Source organism: Aquarana catesbeiana, linkage group LG05, assembly GCF_042186555.1.
Source record: "Aquarana catesbeiana isolate 2022-GZ linkage group LG05, ASM4218655v1, whole genome shotgun sequence".
NCBI lineage: Eukaryota > Metazoa > Chordata > Amphibia > Anura > Ranidae > Aquarana > Aquarana catesbeiana.
In genome coordinates, this window is record NC_133328.1 from 621,715,682 (window position 1) to 621,739,918 (window position 24,237).

The following is a 24,237-nucleotide window of genomic DNA, read 5'->3' on the forward strand; positions in this document are numbered from 1 at the left end:
CCGGTTGTCAGGACGGGCAGCACGGAGCAGGGAGATCAAACGGCCATCTTCCATGGCTCCGCTTATGCGCCAGGTCCGCCTGTTAGTTTTTCAGGCGAGACTGATCGGACCCTCCAGTCTCCTCTATGGAGCGGCGGGTGTCAATGAACATGTGTCTGTTGACACCCACTGACATCCAATCCGATCCTATCCTCTAAAAACAGATGGATGGGGATCCTGTGTCTGTTTCTGATCTGCATAAGCGGAACGGACACGGGCGAGCCATCCACCTTGTATATGCCCTTTTACTGGGTGAATTGCTAAGCATTTTTTTTTTTTAATTCTCTTTAATTACCTTCTCTCATTCTTACATAGTCTTTCTCTTTTTCCCTCTTCCTGTCTTATAAGAAACTTATATAAATAAGGAAGAAAAGGTCATTTCTAAGCATATATCCCAGGGCATTCAATTCTTAAATGTCTGAAACATAACCAGTCGATGTCCAGAATATCATTTGACATGACAAACTGCTGGAGAACCTATGTTTCAGCCGTGCCCGGGAAGCTATTAATAATAGCACAATAAGTATCAGGTCACATCACATTCCTCGTTTTTTTAACTGTTCTTAACATATTTTTGGAGCACGGCTGAATTACACTTTCATTGATTTCTTCCCTTAAAAGTGATCTGATCAATTTTTATGACATTGAGCGTGGAAAAAAGTTATGAGCCTCATATTGCGCTTGCATTTCCTCTGTGGATTGTTTCAAAATGTGATCTGACAACTTGTTTTAGTGAATTAGATGTTTTACTACAAAACTGGAACACTTGAGAGTTGGATTCATTTTAACGGTTATTTATGGTTCTGTTTGTTGAGCGTTCTTTCAGGGCAGTTTGTTCCTGGCAGTCTAATCATGGTGGGTAATAGTTTGAATGGATCAGAAATGCATTGGTCTGTAGCTGCACAGGTTTAGAATCTAGGGTCGATATTGATTTGTTGGCCGTTTTGCAGTTATAAATCTGTATAAAGGTATGTAAACCCTAACAATGAACTTCACTTATTTTCTCCTATTTGGTCTGTTACTGTAAATACACCATTGAAAGTATTTTGTTAAATCAGTTCAAAGTGCAAACAATTACCTGTTAATTCTTTAAGAAATCTTAACAGTTGATAACTTCATGTGCTTTTTGTCTGTGCTGCACATCGGTTTAAAGTGGAACAGAAGCCTAATCAGGTGGCACAGTCACTAAGTGGTTAGCACTTCCACTTAGCAGCACTAGGGTTGTTGGTTCAAATCCCAACCACAGCACTACCTGCCTGGTGTTTGCATGTTCCCCCTGTGCCTGTGTGGGTTTCTTCCCACACTCCAGAGACATGCTGGTAGGTCATTTGCCCCAGTATGATTATGAGATAGGGATCTAAGATTGTAAGCTCCTTCCCTGTTGGCAGGGCTGGGAAGAGGATATAGGGAACATAGACGGGGAAATGTGCAATTTGTGCCTATCATCTGCCCCTTTAGTTTCGGCCTCCACATCCCAAAAGCTATCACATCTATACCTGTTGAACAGGGTATATAGGACCCTGATCAGGCTACACAAATGGGGGATCAGAGACACCCCACTCTGTCCGAAATAGATGCTCATGGGGACCTAATCCACATGGAGATGCCCCAAACTTTTCCGCTACTGGAAGGAAGTTCTAGCTGTAATATCACAGGTCTACATGATAAATATTCCACGAGAACCAGTTGTATGTCTATTGGGAGCACTGGACGAGGAGGCTTTAACCCTTTCGGCCGATACGGCGGTCCTACAATTATTATATGTTGCACGTAAACTAATCGCTCAACTATTTATCACTTCCAGAGTACCCACTAGAAAACAATGGGTGGATCAGGTCAACAAGTTACTAATCAGGGAGAAACTAACTTACCAACACAGAAATGTTCCACGTAAGTTCTATTCATTATGGCAGGCTTGGTTAGATGTCCCGGGTCTGGCACCACATCAGCTGATTAAAGACAGGCTACTGCAAATGTAATGCACTAACTGCACCTGAGCTGAGGTCGGCCAATACCTGACAAAACGCATAATTTCAAGGGATGCAGAAAACAATGGTGGGTCGAGGCAACTTTTGTGTTTAGATACCTCATACCCTCAAGGTTCTGAGGAAGTTTAAGTAAAAGTTTATAATTTTTCTTTTTGTTTTGCTTCAGTTTCTTTTATAAAAATGTATTAAATGACACTGTACTAATAAAATGCATTTCTAAAGTCATGGATATCCTGTACCATTTGACAATGTATCACTAAAAGATGTACATTCCATATTGCTATCTTATTACTGAACATTGACTGTCATATGTTATGTACCATGAAAGTCAAAAATAAAAGTTTTTTTTCTGATTTAAAAAAAAAGATTGTAAGCTCCTTGAGAGCAGGGACTGATGTCAATGTATAATAAATATGTAAAGCACTGTGCAAATTGATGATGCTATATAAGTACAGTACCGGTAATAAATAATTATATCAAGACCTAAAAATGTCTATCCTTTCAACCTCACATCCAATCACTGTCCAAAGCTTGCCACCTCAACCTATGCAACATCCTCAAAATATGCCCCTTCCTAACCAATGATACTACAAAGCTTCTAATTAACTCCCTGGTCATCTCTCACCTTGACTACTGCAACTCCTGGCTTACCTTTTATATAGGCTATCCCCCGCTCAGTCCACCATGAATGATGCTGCCAGACTCATCCACCTTACCAACTGCTCAGTGTCTGCTACACTTCTCTGCCCATCTTCATGGGCTTTCACCCAACAAATGAAATTCAATATACTTACAAAGCCATCCACAACTCAGCCCCCAGCTACATCACTAACCTAGTCTCAAAATACTAACCAACTTGTTCTCTTAAGTAGTGTGTAGTATGCTTAGAAAAATAACTGCTCTCCCAGTCCAGTCTATGTTGTTAACATGTGTGAGATGGCCTCAGCCTTACACCATTCCACAAGCCATGCCCTCTGACATGTTTCACCCTTTCCACTGTGGCTTAGTTATAGACCTCTATGACTAAGCCCCGGTGGGAGGGGCAAAAGATGTTGGAGAGCTTGGCTTTTTGAGTGGTGTAAAGCTGAGGCCATCTCACATGAGAGCAGCTATTTTTTTAAGCATACTATATACTACTGTATGGTGATATTTCATGCTGGCACCCCATTTCTGAGCACCATCTGGCCAATATATATCTACCTTTTTTATCTATAGCGGAACTACAAGTATAAGCAAGTCAGAAATTATTTTCTTCATTCCTCTGAAAACCGACTGCTCTCTAGCCCCCTTTTAACTTCCTCTCATGCTTGCCTCCAGGACTTCTCCTGAGCCTCTCCCATTCTCTGGAACTCCCTACCCCAATCTGTCCAACCATCTCTTACTCTGTCCATTTTTAGGCAATCTCTGAAAACTTTTCTCTTCAGACAAGCTTATCCTGCCCTCACCTGATAACTGTACTTTAATTTTCTCCATCTGCTCATCCCCTACAGTTACTAATCTTTGAATCACTTGACCCTCCCTTTTAGATTGTAGGCTCTAACGAGCAGGGACTTCTGGTTCCTCCTGTATTGAAGTTTATTGAAATTGTACTGTCTGCCCTAATGTTGTAAAGTGCTGGACAAACTATATAAATCCTGTATAGTAATATTATTAATTTTTATAATGATATTCCCCTAACCTGTATAAAAATAATCTATATACTTACCTATTTTTAACCTGCTTTGGTTAGGTCAAGTGATCATGCAGCTCCAACTCTCCTGTGCCAGTGAGCAGCTATGGAAACTTATGGGTTATGTCACTTCTCCTGGAACTCAAGGCCATTGTTGAGGGCTCCCGTAAACAGAGCTGCACATCACGTGACAGGACTTGAGCAGATTTAAAAATAGGTAAGTATACAGATCTTGTTTGTACAGATTAGACAGGATAGGCTTCTCTTCAACTTTAATTCTTCCCAGCGATCTCTAGGGAGTACAGAACACTTTCCCTCTATGTTTTGGAGAAAGGGGAGGGGGTATCGTAAAAGGCAGTGGCAGGACAAAGCCATCTAGAGCCCAAAACTGCACCCAGCCCCCAACCCCAAGACGTATGAGCATTATGTGTCAGCAAAAATCCACCCCCACAATCCCCCCTCTAAGCACAAATCTCCTTCCCCCATCCCCCTTCCCAAGACAAATCCCCCTAAACCACCACTCTTAGCACACCCCTCCAAAGTTTCCCTCCTAGAACAATACGTACCTCCTGCTGCCCCCCAAATTCCTCCTTCCAACACAAATCCACTCCCCCCAATCTCCTTGCAGCGCCCCCTCCCCAACTTACATGACCCCCAAAGTGCCCAGGGCAGCTTCCCCTCCTTCCCACCCCTTGTCCCGGTCCTGGTAATAGTTTTCTAGGGTGACAATGCTGCTCCTCCATAGATACAGTATGGTGAATGAACGTTGTCACCCTAGGACAGGAAATGTGTTACTGGCCGGTGAAAAAAAGAAAGGGAAAAAACCTCCAAAAAAAAAAAAATCAGCCACTACATCTAAAGACATTTTTTATATATTTTGATGCAGGATCAGTGAATACAACAAACACCAAAATTAATAAGAAAAGTATGCGCTAACTGCCAGGTTTTCTGGCAAACTTTTGGTTACAAATGTAAAGTTTGCAAAATAGGTCATTTTACTATTATTATACATGATTTATACTGTATGGTGCCAACAATTTGCACAGCACTTTACAAAATGGAGGGAGACAGTACAGTTATAATACAATTCAATACAAGAAGGGTCACAGGGCCCTGCTCATAAGAGCTTACAATATAAAGGAAGGGTCAATTGATACAAATGGTAATAACTGTGAGGGATGGGTTGATGGAGAAAGTAGAAGTTTAGTTTTTAGGTGGAGGAAGGATAAGCCTCCCTGGAAAGATGGAGTTTCAGAGACCCTGTAGGCAGTCAGAGTAGTAGATAGGTGGAAAAATCGGGGTAAGGACTTGTAGAGGATGGGAGAGGATCTGGAGAAATACTGGAGGCGAGCATGGGAGTTGATGACAAGGGAGCTAGAAAGCAGGAGGTCTTGGGAGGAGCAGAGATTACAATTTGGTTGAAATTTTGAGACTAAGTCGGTGATGTAGCTCAAAGCAAGAATAAGGATAGCTTTATTGGTTGTTGTTTCCATTTTTAATTTTATTAGTTGGGTAAGCACAAGCCAGTAGAGGGATTGACAGAGAGGGGTGGTGGACACTGAGCAGTTGGTAAGGTGGATGAGTTTGACAGCAGAATTCATGATGAACTGAAAGGGGGATAGCCTGTTTAAAGGAAGACTGATGAGGAAGAAGGCACAGTAGTTGGGTCAAGAGATAACCAAGGAGTGAATTAGTTGTTTTGTGGTGTAGTTGGTTAAGAAGGGTAATATTTTGGAGATGTTACATGGGTTAAGGCAGCACGAAATGGACAGTGGTTGGATGTGGGGCTAAAAGAAGAAGTCAGAGTCCAAAAATAAGGTATCTTCTTTTAGTCCCTTATTCAGAGCAAAATCTAAGAGTTATTTGATATCCTGCCTCCTCCACATTCCCCTGACAAAGCCCTCTGAAGCTCCCAGTACTTTTGGACAGTGGCAGCCCGTCCACTAGGGGCTCATGGGTGCCACCGCCTCCTATCTATGCATCCGGCCCCCTGATCTACATGCAGATGAATAGATTCCAATAGGGGGGTGTTTTTTCTGAAGCACGTGATTAGAGCTAGAGGCTCTAATAGGCTTCAAAAATGGGTGGTCTTGGGCGCAGAGCATTGCGCTCTGAGCCCACCCAGCTCTGTTACAATAGCAAATGAATATTTGCTATTGTAACAATGAATCTCCTACCGGTCAATCAGGAAGCGGGTCATGAGACCCGTCACCCAATTGGCCAAAAGGAGATCAGATCAGATTGGCCGACAGGAGACGCACGGAGGACAGGAGAGAGAAGACTCCTGCAGGGAAACCAAGCAGCAAACAAGCAGCCCGCAGCCCAGAGAAAAGCCACCACCGCTTCCCGCCACACTGTCCGCCATGCTGCCCAACACTCCCAGCATGTCTGTGCTTATCTTAATCATCAGCTTAAAAATCGTCTGTCTTTTTTCCATTTACCTGTCTAGAACTTGGACTCTGCTTGCAAATTACCTGCCTACCAGTATGCTGACCATCTTTCTGAGGACCTACACTGTTCTAGCATATGTTCTTCCTACTACTGGCCCTTGCTCCTGGCAACATATAGGGTCTACTGAATGGATGGCCTGTCAGGTTTAGTTTATATAGAAAAATGTAAAAGGCTAATTTTGTTTCACAGCATTCCTGTGAGATAAAATAAGCTATTTAAAGGCCAAGCATTTCACACCAGGAAACACTGTGTCAAAAATTGAAGAAAAAAAAGATATATTAAAATGAATCTGATTTTACAGCTACATCTGTTCCTGTTTTTTTGGTGCTGCATCTGCTTAGAAAACTCTACACAAAGCCTGAACAATTTCTATAAAAATATAATTAGAAGAAAAAAACGATTTGAATGAATATGGATTGCTGTATGTGGCTTTGTAAAACTTTACTTGTTCATACAGTAAATGCTTTAGGTATTACTATACAACTATAGATTAACCCCTTCTTGACTAGAGTTCAATGAAACCTATGTGTCCAGACCAAAGTTAGCAGTATGTGTCAGTTAACTTGGTAGCAGCAGCTATGAGCTTGTTGCAATTTTAATCGGCTGACTCCCCATCCTCATGTAAAGTGGTTGGGGTGGCTATACAGATAGGTAGTGTGGCACGCCCCTTCCTGCTGGACCCCCCTCTGTTCCCTGGCCTTCCCACTCCTCCTGGAACCACAATAAACTATCTCAGGATGGTTGAGTGGGAGGAGATCAAGAAACATCCATTCTTTGATCTCATCTTCAGTAATTAAAGCCTGAAGCACTCAGCTCTGAGCATTTCTGGTTTCAGAGATGATACTCCCTGGCTGCTACAGCTGGGGGGGCAGCTAATTAAGCACAAGCTGTTCTTGATTAGCTGCTGTGTAATGGCAGGGGAGACCCTGGGGGACTTAGGCTTGGTGCACACTGCCGCGACATGGGATCCGACTTGTGGGGGATTTTAATTATCCAGACATAGACTGGGTGGAAGGAACCGCGCATTCATCTAAGGCTCACCGGTTCTAAATGTTTTGCAGGACAATTTCATGGGTCAGATGGTAAATGCACCAACTATAAACAAAGCGTTATTAGGCCTTCTGATTACCAACAATACAGACCTGATCACAGAAGTGGAAATACGGGGCAATTTAGGAAACAGTGATCACAGGTCAATTAATTTTAGTATAAATCACACAAATCGGAAACATAAGGGGAATACAAAGACACTGAATTTCAAAAGAGCCAACTTCCCTAAACTACGATCCTTGTTAGAAGATAATAATTGGGATAAAATCTTAGGAACAAAGAATACAGAGGAAAAATGGGTATGCTTTAAGAGCATAATCAATAAGGGCATTAGCCAGTGCATCCCAATGGGAAATAAATTTAAAAGAGCTAATAAAAGTCCTGGATGGCTTAACTCCAATGGAAAAATGCATATAAAAGCAAAAGGAGAAGGCCTTCAAAAAATACAAGGCTGTGGGATCAACATTCCAACTTTAAAATAATGCAATAATGCAATAAGAAATGTAAGGGTGCAATCAGGGCGGCTAAGATAGAACACAAAATGCACATAGCGGAGGAGGGTAAAAAAAAAAAATCACAAGAAATTCTTTAAGTACATAAATAGTAAGAAAGGGAGGTGAGATCATATTGGTCCCATAAAGAATGATGATGGAAATCTGGTTACTAAGGATGGAGAGATGGCGAAGGTATTGAATGTATTCTTCTTGTCAGTCTTCACAAGGGAATCGGGGGCTTCAGTAACCAAAACTGCAGTGATTATCCTAATGACATATCACAAGAAGCACCCTCATGGCTAACAGAGGACAGAGTTAGAATTAGACTTGAAAAACTTAACATTAATAAGTCACCGGGACCAAATGGCTTGCATCCAAGGGTCCTTAAGGAACTCAGTTAAGTAATTGCCAGACCATTGTTCCTAATTTTTACGAACAGTCTACTGACTGGAATGGTACCAGCTGATTGGAGAAAAGCCAATGTAGCACCAATATTTAAAAAAGGGCCAAGTTACATCCCTGGGAATCACAGACCAGTTAGCCTAACATCAATTGTATGCAAGCTCTTGGAGGGGATGTTAAGGGACTATATACAAGATTTTAGTCATGACAACTGTATCATTAGCAGTAATCAGCATGGATTCATGAAGAATCGTTCTTGCCAAACCAATCTATTACCCTTCTATGAGGAGGTGAGCTGCCATCTAGATAAAGGAATGCCCATAGACGTGGTGTATCTGGATTTTGCAAAAGCATTTGATACAGTTTCCCCATAAACATCTACTGTACAAAGTAAGGTCCGTTGGCATGGACCATAGGGTGAGTACATGGATTGAAACTGACTACAGGGGCGAGTTCAGAGGGTGGTGATAAATGGGGAGTACTCAGAATGGTCAGGGGTGGGTAGTGGGGTCCCCCAGGGTTCTGTCCTGGGACCAATCCTATTTAATTTATTCATAAATTACCTGGAGGATGGGATAAACAGCTCAATCTCTGTATTTGCGGACGATACTAAGCTAAGCAGGGCAATAACTTCTCCGCAGGATGTGGAAACCTTGCAAGAAGATCTAAACAAATTAATGGGGTGGGCAACTAAATGGCAAATTAAGTTTAATGTAGAAAATTGTAAAATAATGCATTTGGGTGGCAAAAATATGAATGCAATCTATACACTGGGGGAGAACCTCTGGGGGAATCTAGGATGGAAAAGGCCCTGGGGGGCCTAGTAGATGACAGGCTCAGCAATGACATGCAATGCCAAGCTCCTGCAAACAAAGCAAATTGAATATTGGCATGCATTAAAGAGGGGAATAACTCAGGTTAACCTGGTCACACCTAGAGTATGCTGTCCAGTTCTGGGCACCAGTCCTCAGGCAGGATGTGCTGGAACTGGAGAGAGTCCAGAGAAGGGCAACAAAACAAATAATGGGACTGGAGGACCTTAGTTTTGAGGAAAGGTTATGAGCACTGAACTTGTTCTCTATGGAGAGGAGACGCTTGAGAGGGGATATGATTTCAATGTACAAATACCATACTGGTGACCCCACAATAGGGATAAAACCTTTCAGCGAAAAGGAATTTAATAAGACACGCGGCCATTCACTAAAACTAGAAGAAAAGCAGTTTAATCTTAAACTGCGTAGAGGGTTCTTTACTGTAAGAGCGGTTAGGATGTGGAATTCTCTTCCACAGGCAGTGGTTTCAGTGGGGAGCATCGATTTTTTCAAAAAACTATTAGATAAGCACCTGAACAACCACAACATACAGGGATATACAATGTAATACTGACATAAAATCACACACATAGATTGGACTTGGTGGACTTGTATCTTTTTTCAACCTCGCTTACTATGTAACTATGTGAAATTACATTTTAGTCAATGACAGCTGTCCAAGGCTCTGTTCACACTGCCTTGACCTGAAAGTCAAGCGACTTTGCCAGGCAACTTGAGTGCAACTTGAAGTGACTTTGAAGCAACTTCAGGGATTGTCTGGGTAATCTTCCTGTAATGTCAGAACCAAATCACATCCGCCCCATGCGTTGCGACACTCGCAGGGGACGGAGCCCGGCATACAGAGCATCGGGCAGAGGACAGAGCCCGTAGACACGGGGGGGGGGGAGACATTGCAGGATCCTGATGACAAGGTAAGTAACCTGGACCAGGATCCTGAAATGCAATCTCGAGTGTGGCTCAGGGTTACCGCTAATGGTACTGAAATTTAACCCCGAGCCACACTCAGGAATACCACCAGGGAGGTTAACACTGCGCTCTTTACAAAGTGCACCCCTAAACTCAGCACTCTGTACGTAGTGCACCCTTGAACTCTGCACTCTGTACGTAGTGCACCCCTGAACTCTGCACTCTGTACGTAGTGCAGCCTTGAACTCTGCACTCTGTACACAGCGCACCCCTTCACACTGCCGTGACCTGAAAGTCATGCGACTTTGCCAGGCAACATGAGTGCAACTTGAAGTGACTTTGAAGCAACTTCAGGGATTGTCTGGGTAATCTTCCTGTAATGTCAGATCCAAATCACATCCGCCCCCATGCGTCGCGACAATCGCAGGGGATGGAGCCCGGCATACAGAACATCGGGCAGAGGACACAGCCCGTAGACACAGGGGGGGGAGACATTGCAGGATCCTGATGACAAGGTAAGTAACCTGGACCAGGATCCTGAGATGCAATCTTGAGTGTGGCTCAGGGTTACCACTAATGGTACATTGCAGGATCCTGATGACAAGGTAAGTAACCTGGACCAGGATCCTGAGATGCAATCTCGAGTGTGGCTCAGGGTTACCGCTAATGGTACTGAAATTTAACCCCGAGCCACACTCAGGAATACCACCAGGGAGGTTAACACTGCGCTCTTTACAAAGTGCACCCCTAAACTCAGCACTCTGTACATAGTGAAACCCCTGAACTCTGCACTCTGTACATAGAACTCCACACATAATGCGCTCCTGGTATTTATTGCCTCTTTAAGACCTTCCACTGTTGGACGCACCCACCTTCCAATGCATTTCTGTGGGGGGGGGCGTGGTTGAGTTCCTGCACATATTCTCTGAGAAAACAAAACCCTGGATAAATGTATATAGTCTTACAGTACAATCAGGCAACCGTGTTGCGGCCAGCAATTAAATTGACTGCCAGTCATTTTTTATTTTTTTTGCCTTGTATACCTCCTCATGTAGACATGTTGTATTACCATTTGTTCTTTATAAAAAAAAGAAAGAATTAGCAAAAAGTATTGGGCGACCAAAACAGAACACAATGCACAATGAAATAGATGTGCGCTATTGCACCGCACTAATATAAACCTGTCCTAACTCAGAAAATAGTAAATCTAACCCCCGATCCTAATATTATAAGGATAAAAGAATTTTACTCCACTGAAAAGAATTCTATCACAACAATATCCCTCTCATCGAATGACATTTTCTTACAACCAAATTGCCACAGCTGAGACTTTTGCAGCACAAACTCCCCACCCTAATAACTGAGACAACAATTAATAGCTCAAGTCACTGGCTGAGACTTTTCATCATTTACTGATCCTCTCTAAGAAACATTTTGTTAGCATTCTGAAAATGCTCTTCAAACTATTTTGTTTCCCCGGCATCTACAGTTATTTTTTTTAATTAAATGAGGAAATTGATCAATTTCTTCTCAGAATAGCTGCCTGGGTGTTTCTTTTCCATCCTCTGTCTCGCTGAATTCAGCAATGATTACACTTCCTGTCAAAAAGATTAAAAAAGTAATAAGTACATCGTAAATCCAAAGGCTATGAAAGGACAGCTTGGCATAAAATGACAAAACTAATGTAAGTGATCTGGTGATGTCATGGCGGGAAGAAAAAAACTGGATTGTTAGCCTGAGAAACATGCCGTGCACACACAATATAGATTTATCATTCCGTTAGAGGGACAAGTTGTCACGTTGTAATAAAACACGGGCTGTCTGTTGGTATATCTGGACACGATAATAGTAAAAATAGTGTAGCGCTATGTGTATATATAATTCATAATAGTAACGAATGTGAACAGTGGATCAGTTCGTCTTTTGCGGGACAAAACCAGTATTGAAACAACACTAAGAGATACAAATAGGCATATAAAAGTGACTACAATAAAAGAGTAGTATAAATCCGTATTATAAACACAAATACTAGGTATACAAAAACGTATATATGTGATAAATCAAATAATATAGTCCATTTACTGTCTAGATCAATAGTGACTAGTGGAACAGAAAACCACCACCAAAGATCTATAAGGAAAAATTGAAAAATAAAAAATTGAAAAAATTGAAAAATGAAATATAAAAGTTCCCAGGGTTTCCTCCTAAGCGAAGTGGTTCACTTCTAGTAGATGAATGGATAGATCACAGATGGGTGGAAGGTCTAGATAGGTGGCAGGACCATCACCGAGGCATCTAAGGAGGCTTACCGGAATCAGATGACTTGAGAAGACTTACGTCTCACAAGTCTAAGAGGGCTTAATGACCACCAGGTCTGGCGGGGTGTATCATCAGATGATCCTCTGCTTCCAGAGAAAGGGGGGAAGGGGGGGTTTCACCGCGGCTTCAAACGTCCCCAAGACAGTCCAACAGGCCCAATGGATAATTCAAATATCATGCGAGAAAGAAAGCTCACATGGCATAAAAACGTTTTTAAAAAAACATCAATTTATTAAAATAGAAAAATGAACATTCACATGATAGGAGATCAGAAATGGCTCATATAAAATCATTTGCGGTAATAGTGAGGGGTCCACCCGACATGTTTCGGCTACCAAGCCTTCATCTGGGGTGTGGAGCCCCCCCCACCTCACCGCTATTTAAACAAAGAGTGACCCCCACTGGGAGTGTCGCTAGACCGGAAGTGACGTAATTGATGCCACTTCCTGGTTATTAAAAATGGTAACACATTTATTGTATGAAGACATGAAATGAAAGGGGTAATAAGCGGTGTGATACCGCTATGATTAGCAAGTGAAAAATCTGAAATACATGTTAAAAAATAGAATGATTGCTTGGTCGGCTATTTCGGAAATACCCAAGCGCATATAAAGCCTCGCTTTCATTATAGACAGATCTCATTGGTTAAAGCGCCATCCGGCTCCACCCAATGGATCCAGCGTCATGGACGTGCGCAGTGACGTCATCCGCAATGCTGATGCGGCACCGGTGCGCTCTACTTAGGGAACCAAGCCTCTCTCCCACAACGGAAGCTAAGACACTTCCGGTAAGGGAAGAAAGGCGCTGATAGGCTGGGGGGGGCCCGGAAAAGGTCATGATGATTTGACACCGCATAATAGGTGTCAGCAAAGGTGGATTAAAACAACCAATGTTTGGATCATACAAGAGCAACTTGGGATGGATGTCAAAACTAGTTATAGTAGTGAAAAACGTCAATCATAACCAAATGGTAATTGAAAATATTAAATAGAGGCTGAAATGACACTGCCAATGAGGGGCATGACATAGCATGTAAAATACTAAAATATGGCAAAATCTCAACGTAAGATGACATACTTATTAAAATATTCACTGCACAGATATTGCATATTTTAGAATAGTAATACATAATTAAATGATGGTGTACAGAATTTGATCTGGAATTATATCAATATGTGGATACAGACTGAACATGAGAAATATGAATAATTAATATAAAGGTAAAATTAAATAAACCAAAATGTATATTCTATGTATATAAAGGAGAGACCACAAGCTAAATGGCTAAGCCTGATTAATGAAAGAATTGATATCCCACTCCACGTTAATCCCCCGCGGGGAGTGGGACCCCAATTCATAAATCCAGTAAGTCTCCAGGCGGGAGACACCCCTAAGGGTCGAACCGCCCCACCAGGGAGCAACGTATTTGTCGATGATGAGAAACTGTGTGGCCTCAGGGTTTCGGTTATGGAATTCCCTATAGTGGCGAGGCACAGTATGTTTGGTACTACCTGCTTTAATAAGGTTAATGGGGTTCAGATACTCTTGTTGTGAAAGATCTGATGGTCCGCCCTACATACTGCTTACCACATGGGCAAGTCAGAAGATAGACTACCCCTGTAGTAGCGCAAGTGCAGAATTGTTTTATCTTGTAGGAACGGCCGGTCACGATAGAGGAGAAACTATGGCTGGCCCTCCTACCACTGGTGTTAAACTGGCAGACCAAACATTTTTTACAGGGGTAGAAACCAATCAAATTATGGAAGAAGGAAGGTTTAATCGGGGGGTTGATGACATTAGGTGCCAACTTATTTTGGAGAGAAGGAGCGCCTTTAAAAACCACCTTGGGGGTCTTGGGCAACAGAGGGCCCAAAACCTTGTCAGTTTTGAGGACATCCCAATGGTGTTCAAAAATTCTTTTAACGTTTTTACGTTGAATAGAAAAGGACGTCAAAAAGGACCATTTAAAGTCCTCATTTATTTGTCGAGGTTTATCCTCTAGTAGTGATTGGCGATCGATCAAACAGGCATTGTTAATCTCCTTATCTAGATCCGAGGGGTTGTATCCCTTCTCCAGAAATCTATCCTTAAGGGATGCGGCTTGGATCCTGAAGGTGTTAAGGTCAGTACAGTTCCTACGTAGTCGCAGGAACTGACTCTTAGGAATTGACCTGATCCAAGGCGCATGATGGCAGCTATCGGTGGGTATATACCCATTCCGATCGGTAGATTTAAAATAGGTACTGAATATAAATTGGCTTTCCTTTCTTTCGATAACTAAGTCCAAAAAATGGACTGAGGTGGTGCTCAATTCAAATGACAAAACAATGTTCCTATTGTTGTTATTAAGGGTCGTCATAAAATCGACTAGATCATCTGGACTACCAGTCCATAGGAGGAGGATGTCGTCTATGTACCGAGCCCACAACAAAAGGTGTGGGTTTCTCATGGCATAGACGACATCCTCCTCCCACTTGGCCATAAATAAATTGACCAGACTGGGAGCGAACTTAGCTCCCATCGCGACCCCCTTATGTTGACGGTAGAATCTACCATCGAACCAGAAGTAATTGTGCTGCGTTGCAAACTCAATTAGTTCGATAATATAGTCCACCTGGGGTGAAGCGAGCAAAACATCCCTATGAAGAAAGCATTTAACCGCATCTATACCCTGACGGTGCGGAATACAGGTGTAGAGGGATGCAACATCCGCAGTTGCCATAATGAGATCACCTGAATAGGAAACATTAGAAAGTGTTCTGATTATATCTTTGGTGTCTTTTAGATAAGACGGCATCTTTGATACGGATGGTTGAAGAAAAAAATCTATGTATTTCCCGATTTTTGAAGTGACCGAGTTGATGCCACTGATTATTGGCCGACCTGGGGGGTGTAGGGGGTCCTTATGGACTTTAGGTAGGTAGTACATAACAGGTATGCGTGGGGCGAGGGGGACTAAAAATGATCTCTCCTTTTTATTTAAGATGCAAGAATTAAAACCTTTAGAAAACAATTTATGTAAATCCTTCTTATATTTCTGTGTAGGATTATTAGATAATTCAATGTATGTCTCTTTATCTCCTAAAATACGGTGCATTTCCTTAATATAATCTGATCTATTTAATAGAACAATGCCACCGCCTTTGTCGGCGGGGCGAATGACCAGATTTTTATTGTCGCATAAAGTCTTTAGGCCTGTTGAGGGTAAGGGGTTGTGAAACCTACATTTTAATGGAATATTAGTTAAATCTCTCAACACTAACTCTTTAAATAAATTAATAGCTGGTGGGAGTTGTGTTGGACGACTGAAAAGGGAGGGGTTGGATAAACCTGAATGAACTGTGCCAGACGTTGCTGCCCTGGCTACATTCCTGGAAGGGTTAGAGATAATATATCTCTGAACATTAATTTTCCTGATAAACTTCTGGATGTCGATAAATGTACTGAACTTATTGAGTTTACACGGGGGAGCGAACTTGAGACCCTTATTTAAAATGGTTGTCTCTTCCTTGGTAAGAATGGTATCGCTCAGATTGAATACCCCCTGACAGGCTAAACTTGTTTCCTTTTTTCGTCTCTGGATCCTCCTCCCTCCTCTGGACCCTCTCTTGTTTCTGGACCCCTTTTTTTGTTTTGGGGGTCCTCGGGAAAACCCCGAGTGGTCTGTGGCCCAGAGTAAGGTGGTTTATAGGGAGATGGACCATACCCAGCATTGGGAAATGGGTATACATTTTCATTATAGTGGTCACGCAAGGGGGAATATCGATTGTATGTGGAGATCGGGGGATGCCTATAGTAAGGTGGATTCTGATGGTAGGGATAATGGGGGGAGTCACGGTTATGAACCGGAGAACTCCTATAACGGGAGCTGTCTCGGTGTCTAGGGTGTCGACCCCTGTGTGGGGGGGGCACCATCCTGGACCCGGCCCTTATCAACAGACAGTTTGGGGCGCACAGAAGTCTCCCTAGAAGGAGCTACAGTGTTAGTGCTCTGAACATTAGTTTCCATTGCGGACTCCAATACTGGAGACAATAACCTGCAAGCATATCTTGTAAAAGAGGATAAAGAACAGAAAAGCATGAAGCACAAAAAATATTCCCGAGACATCGGGGACTACAAGGCGGGAAGGATGTTTGGATGGCAAAAATCCATCACGGCACCCCCTTTGGAGTCTGCAATGGAAACTAATGTTCAGAGCACTAACACTGTAGCTCCTTCTAGGGAGACTTCTGTGCGCCCCAAACTGTCTGTTGATAAGGGCCGGGTCCAGGATGGTGGCCCCCCCTCACACAGGGGTCGACACCCTAGTACCCACACCCCTAAAAATCAACAAAGGGGTAGAGGTCATTGCTACAGAAGTAGGGGCAGAGGTGGAAATAGGGGAGATTATCATAGTCATGATGAATATCATTATTACGACCAAGACAACTCCCGTTATAGGAGTTCTCCGGTTCGTAACCGTGACTCCCCCCATTATCCCTACCATCAGAATCCACCTTACTATAGGCATCCCCCGATCTCCACATACAATCGATATTCCCCCTTGCGCGACCACTATAATGAAAATGTATACCCATTTCCCAATGCTGGGTATGGTCCATCTCCCTATAAACCACCTTACTCTGGGCCACAGACCACTCGGGGTTTTCCCGAGGACCCCCAAAACAAAAAAAGGGGTCCAGAAACAAGAGAGGGTCCAGAGGAGGGAGGAGGATCCAGAGACGAAAAAAGGAGACGATTTTAGCCTGTCAGGCGGTATTCAATCTGAGCGATACCATTCTTACCAAGGAAGAGACAACCATTTTAAATAAGGGTCTCAAGTTTGCTCCCCCATGTAAACTCAATAAGTTCGGTACATTTATCGACATCCAGAAGTTTATCAGGAAAATTAATGTTCAGAGATATATTATCTCTAACCCTTCCAGGAATGTAGCCAGGGCAGCAACGTCTGGCACAGTTCATTCGGGTTTATCCAACCCCTCCCTTTTCAGTCCTCCAACACAACTCCCACCAGCTATTAATTTATTTAAAGAGTTAGTGTTGAGAGATTTAACTAATATTCCATTAAAATGTAGGTTTCACAACCCCTTACCATCAACAGGCCTAAAGACTTTATGCGACAATAAAAATCTGGTCATTCGCCCCGCCGACAAAGGCGGTGGCATTGTTCTATTAAATAGATCAGATTATATTAAGGAAATGCACCGTATTTTAGGAGATAAAGAGACATACATTGAATTATCTAATAATCCTACACAGAAATATAAGAAGGATTTACATAAATTGGTTTCTAAAGGTTTTAATTCTTGCATCTTAAATAAAAAGGAGAGATCATTTTTAGTCCCCCTCGCCCCACGCATACCTGTTATGTACTACCTACCTAAAGTCCATAAGGACCCCCTACACCCCCCAGGTCGGCCAATAATCAGTGGCATCAACTCGGTCACTTCAAAAATCAGGAAATACATAGATTTTTTTCTTCAACCATCCGTATCAAAGATGCCGTCTTATCTAAAAGACACCAAAGATATAATCAGAACACTTTCTAATGTTTCCTATTCAGGTGATCTCATTATGGCAACTGCGGATGTTGCATCCCTCTACACCTGTATTCCGCACCGTCAGGGTATAGATGCGGTTAAATGCTTTCTTCATAGGGATGTTTCGCTCGCTTCACCCCAGGTGGACTATATTATTGAACTAATTGAGTTTGCAACGCAGCACAATTACTTCTGGTTCGATGGTAGATTCTACCGTCAACATAAGGGGGTCGTGATGGGAGCTAAGTTCGCTCCCAGTCTGGCCAATTTATTTATGGCCAAGTGGGAGAAGGATGTCGTCTATGCCATGAGAAACCCACACCTTTTGTTGTGGGCTCGGTACATAGACGACATCCTCCTCCTATGGACTGGTAGTCCAGATGATCTAGTCGATTTTATGACGACCCTTAATAACAACAATAGGAACATTGTTTTGTCATTTGAATCGAGCACCACCTCAGTCCATTTTTTGGACTTAGTTATCGAAAGAAAGGAAAGCCAATTTATATTCAGTACCTATTTTAAATCTACCGATCGGAATGGGTATATACCCACCGATAGCTGCCATCATGCGCCTTGGATCAGGTCAATTCCTAAGAGTCAGTTCCTGCGACTACGTAGGAACTGTACTGACCTTAACACCTTCAGGATCCAAGCCGCATCCCTTAAGGATAGATTTCTGGAGAAGGGATACAACCCCTCGGATCTAGATAAGGAGATTAACAATGCCTGTTTGATCGATTGCCAATCACTACTAGAGGATAAACCTCGACAAATAAATGAGGACTTTAAATGGTCCTTTTTGACATCCTTTTCTATTCAACATAAAAACGTTAAAAGAATTTTTGAACACCATTGGGATGTCCTCAAAACTGACAAGGTTTTGGGCCCTCTGTTGCCCAAGACCCCCAAGGTGGTTTTCAAAGGCGCTCCTTCTCTCCGAAATAAGTTGGCACCTAATGTCATCAACCCCCTGATTAAACCTTCCTTCTTCCATAATTTGATTGGTTTCTACCCCTGTAAAAAATGTTTGGTCTGCCAGTTTAACACCAGTGGTAGGAGGGCCAGCCATAGTTTCTCCTCACCTGTGACCGGCCGTTCCTACAAGATAAAACAATTCTGCACTTGCGCTACTACAGGGGTAGTCTATCTTCTGACTTGACCATGTGGTAAGCAGTATGTAGGGCGGACCATCAGATCTTTCACAACAAGAGTATCTGAACACATTAACCTTATTAAAGCAGGTAGTACCAAACATACTGTGCCTCGCCACTATAGGGAATTCCATAACCGAAACCCTGAGGGCACACAGTTTCTCATCATCGACAAATACGTTGCTCCCTGGCGGGGCGGTTCGACCCTTAGGGGTGTCTCCCGCCTGGAGACTTACTGGATTTATGAATTGGGGTCCCACTCCCCGCGGGGGATTAACGTGGAGTGGGATATCAATTCTTTCATTAATCAGGCTTAGCCATTTAGCTTGTGGTCTCTCCTTTATATACATAGAATATACATTTTGGTTTATTTAATTTTACCTTTATTTTAATTATTCATATTTCTCATGTTCAGTCTGTATCCACATATTGATATAATTCCAGATCAAATTCTGTACACCATCATTTAATTATGTATTACTATTCTAAAATATGCAATATCTGTGCAGTGAATATTTTAATAAGTATGTCATCTTACGTTGAGATTTTGCCATATTTTAGTATTTTACATGCTATGTCATGCCCCTCATTGGCAGTGTCATTTCAGCCTCTAGTTAATATTTTCAATCACCATTTGGTCATGATTGACGTTTTTCACTACTATAACTAGTTTTGACATCCATCCCAAGTTGCTCTTGTATGATCCAAACATCGGTTGTTTTAATCCACCTTTGCTGACACCTATTATGCGGTGTCAAATCATCATGACCTTTTCCGGGCCCCCCCCAGCCTATCAGCGCCTTTCTCCCCTTACCGGAAGTGTCTTAGCTTCCGTTGTGGGAGAGAGGCTTGGTTCCCTAAGTGGAGCGCAGCGGCGCTGCATCAGCATTGCGGATGACGTCACTGCGCACGTCTATGACGCTGGATCCATTGGGTGGAGCCGGATGGCGCTTTAACCAATGAGATCTGGCTATAATGAAAGCGAGGCTTTATATGCGCTCGGGTATTTCCGAAATAGCCGACCAAGCAATCATTCTATTTTTTAACATGTATTTCAGATTTTCACTTGCTAATCATAGCGGTATCACACCGCTTATTACCCCTTTCATTTCATGTCTTCATACAATAAATTTGTTACCATTTTTAATAACCAGGAAGTGGCATCAATTACGTCACTTCCGGTCTAGCGACACTCCCAGTGGGGGTCACTCTTTGTTTAAATAGCAGTGAGGTGGGGGGGCTCCACACCCCAGATGAAGGCTTGGTAGCCGAAACATGTCGGGTGGACCCCTCACTATTACAGCGAATGATTTTATATGAGCCATTTCTGATCTCCTATCATGTGAGTGTTCATTTTTCTATTTTAATAAATTGATGTTTTTTTAAAAACGTTATTATGCCATGTGAGCTTTCTTTCTCGCATGATATTTGAATTATCCATTGGGCCTGTTGGACTGTCTTGGGGACGTTTAAAGCCGCGGTGAAACCCCCCCTTCCCCCCTTTCTTTGGAAGCAGAGGATCATCTGATGATACACCCCGCCAGACCTGGTGGTCATTAAGCCCTCTTAGACTTGTGAGACGTAAGTCTTCTCAAGTCATCTGATTCCGGTAAGCCTCCTTAGATGCCTCGGTGATGGTCCTGCCACCTATCTAGACCTTCCACCCATCTGTGATCTATCCATTCATCTACTAGAAGTGAACCACTTTGCTTAGGAGGAAACCCTGGGAACTTTTATATTTCATTTTTCAATTTTTTCAATTTTTTATTTTTCAATTTTTCCTTATAGATCCCTGGTGGTGGTTTTCTGTTCCACTAGTCACTATTGACCTAGACAGTAAATGGACTATATTATTTGATTTATCACATATATACGTTTTTGTATACCTAGTATTTGTGTTTATAATACGGATTTATACTACTCTTTTATTGTAGTCACTTTTATATGCCTATTTGTATCACTTAGTGTTGTTTCAATACTGGTTTTGTCCCGCAAAGGACGAACTGATCCACTGTTCACATTTGTTACTATTATGAATTATATATACACATAGCGCTACACTATTTTTACTATTATTTGTTTTTCCCTATGTCTAGAGGTGTGTTAGCTGCCAACTGTATATTATAATTACCTCCTGCTTTATTAACGTTTGGCGCAGCGCTGTACTCATTCCCCTTTTTGTATATATCTGGACATGATAAAATAAATACTTTCTTTACGCATATTTATGGTTTTTACGTAGGTTGGACAGCATTGTAATCAGATTCCCACTTTGATTTAAGTATTTCTTAAAAGGACCATGCTATTAACCACTTGCTTACTGGGCACCTAAACCCCCCTCCTGCCAAGATCAATTTTAAGCTTTTAGCGCTGTAACTGTTTGAATGACAATTGCGCGGTCATACAACACTGTACCCAAATGACAATTTTTATAATTTTTTCCCCACAAATAGAGCTTTCTTTTGGTGGTATTTGATCACCTCTGGGTTTTTTATTTTTTGTTAAAAAAAATTAAAAAAGACCGAATTTAAAAAAAAAAAATACAAAACCGTTTTATATCTTGTTAATAAATTTTGCAAACAGGTAATTTTTCTCCTCTATTGATGAACGCTGATGAGGCTACAATGATGGGCACTGATAGGCTGCACTGATGGGCACCAATAGACTGCATTGATGGGCACTGATAAGGCGACACTGATGGGCACTGATAAGGTAGCACTGATGGGCACTGAGAGGTGGCACTGATGGGTGGCACTGATGGGTGGCACTGAAGGGCATTGATAGGTGGCACTGATAGGTGGCACTGATGGGTGGAAGTGATGGGCACTGATGGGTGGCAGTGATGGGCACTGATCGACACTGGTAGGTGGCACTGATGAGGCACTGATTGGCACCACTGGTGGGCATTGATAGGTGGCACTTGTGGGCACTACTAGTTGGCATTGATTGCTGGCACTTACTGTGGGCACTGATTGCAGGCACTTACTGTGGGCACTGATTCGTGGCACTGGCAGGTGGTACTGGTGGGCACATATGAGGCTCTTCTCTTCGGGATCGATGTCCCTTCAAACAGAAGCCGGTGATTGGCTTTTTTTCTCCTCACAGTGCCAGCGTGAGAAAAAATGAAATGATTACCAATCTTCTGTTTACATCACATGATCAGCTGTCATTGGCTGACAGCTGATCACGTGGTAAGGGGCCGGGATTGGCCCCTTACTCGGATCTGTGATCACCCGAGTCTCATCTGAAGCAATTAATATCAGCAACAATATAATAATATTCATGTGCTGTGCCAAAAGTTATGCAAAAGTGGGCATAACTTTTTTAATAACTTAGGTGTTAGTAGAGTAATTCTCCTTTTAGACCCCTTTCACACTGAATCGCTGCTAAAACAGCTGCTAAAGCACTGGTCATTTTTGCGGTGCTTTAGCAGCATTTTAGCAGCGCTTTTGCGGCGGTTTTCGGCCGCTAGCGACAGGGCTGTCTTAATAGCACCTTGGGCAAAGTAATGGCTCTGGGGCCCCTACAATTAGGACAGCGCAGGTAAACAGACATCAAGTAGGTAGGAGGCAGACAAGCAGGGCTTCCTCTTTTGGGTGGAGTCCTGCTTTAACTACATGTAACTTGTTTCAGGTTTACATTATCTGGTATATAAGAAATGCTGTTTGATATAGTGTTGTATGCTCTCTGTACCAGATGAAAGATACTTCCGGGTCCAAATCTGTTGTACAGATGGATATGCTATTTAAACAAAGTTACGAGGTGCTGCAGATTGGACTGTCTGTTGTTTGTTGGTATATACTACTGGAGATCAGGTTCTCTCCTGCATCTGTTTTGCACGTGGATTGTATTTAACAGGGTGAGTGTTTCCCTGACAAATATTATTTACATATTGTGTGACAGTACGGATCCCTGTCCTAGTGATTGTCAAAATATCAAAAAAGGAATTACAGCCCTGTGAAAAAAGTGGAAGGATATACAGTCAGGTCCATAAATATTGGGACATTGACACAATTCTAATCTTTTTGGATCTATACACCACCACAATGGATTTGAAATGAAACAAACAAGATGTGCTTTAACTGCAGACTTTCAGCTTTAATTTGAGGGTATTTACATCCAAATCAGGTGAACGGTGTAGGAATTACAACAGTTTGTATATGTGCTTCCCACTTTTTAAGGGACCAAAGGTAATGGGACAAAGGTCATTTCAAGTATGCTATTTGCATTTGGAATCTGTTGCTGTCAACTCTCAATATGAGATCCAAAGAGCTGTCACTATCAGTGAAGCAAGCCATCATTAGGCTGAAAAAAAACAAAACAAACCAATCAGAAAGATAGCAAAAACATTAGGCGTGGCCAAATCAACTGTTTGGAACATCCTTAAAAAGAAAGAATGCACCGGTGAGCTCAGCAACACCAAAAGACCCGGAAGACCACGGAAAACAACTGTGGTGGATGACCGAAGAATTCTTTCCCTGGTGAAGAAAACACCCTTCACAATAGTTGGCCAGATCAAGAACACTCTCCAGGAGGTAGGTGTATGTGTGTCAAAGTCAACAATCAAGAGAAGACTTCACCAGAGTGAATACAGAGGGTTCACCACAAGATGTAAACCATTGGTGAACCTCAAAAACAGGAAGGCCAGATTAGAGTTTGCCAAACAACATCTAAAAAAGCCTTCACAGTTCTGGAACAACATCCTATGGACAGATGAGACCAAGATCAACTTGTACCAGAGTGATGGGAAGAGAAGAGTATGGAGAAGGAAAGGAACTGCTCATGATCCAAAGCATACCACCTCATCAGTGAAGCATGGTGGTGGTAGTGTCATGGCGTGGGCATGTATGGCTGCCAATGGAACTGATTCTCTTGTATTTATTGATGATGTGACTGCTGACAAAAGCAGCAGGATGAATTCTGAAGTGTTTCGGGCAATATTATCTGCTCATATTCAGCAAAATACTTCAGAACTCATTGGACGGCGCTTCACAGTGCAGATAGACAATGACCAGAAGCATACTGTGAAAGCAACCAAAGAGTTCTTTAAGGGAGAGAAGTGGAATGTTATTCAATGGCCAAGTCAGTCACCTGACCTGAATCCGATTGAGCATGCACTTCACTTGCTGAAGACAAAACTGAAGGGAAAATGCCCCAAGAACAAGCAGGAACTGAAGACAGTTGCAGTAGAGGCCTGGCAGAGCATCACCAGGGATGAAAACCAGCATCTGGTGATGTCTTTGCGTTCCAGACTTCAGGCTGTAATTGACTGCAAAGGATTTGCAATCAAGTATTAAAATTGAAAGTTTAATGGATGATTGTTAATCTGTCCCATTACTTTTGGTCCCTTAAAAAGTGGGAGGCACATATACAAACTGTTGTAATTCCTAA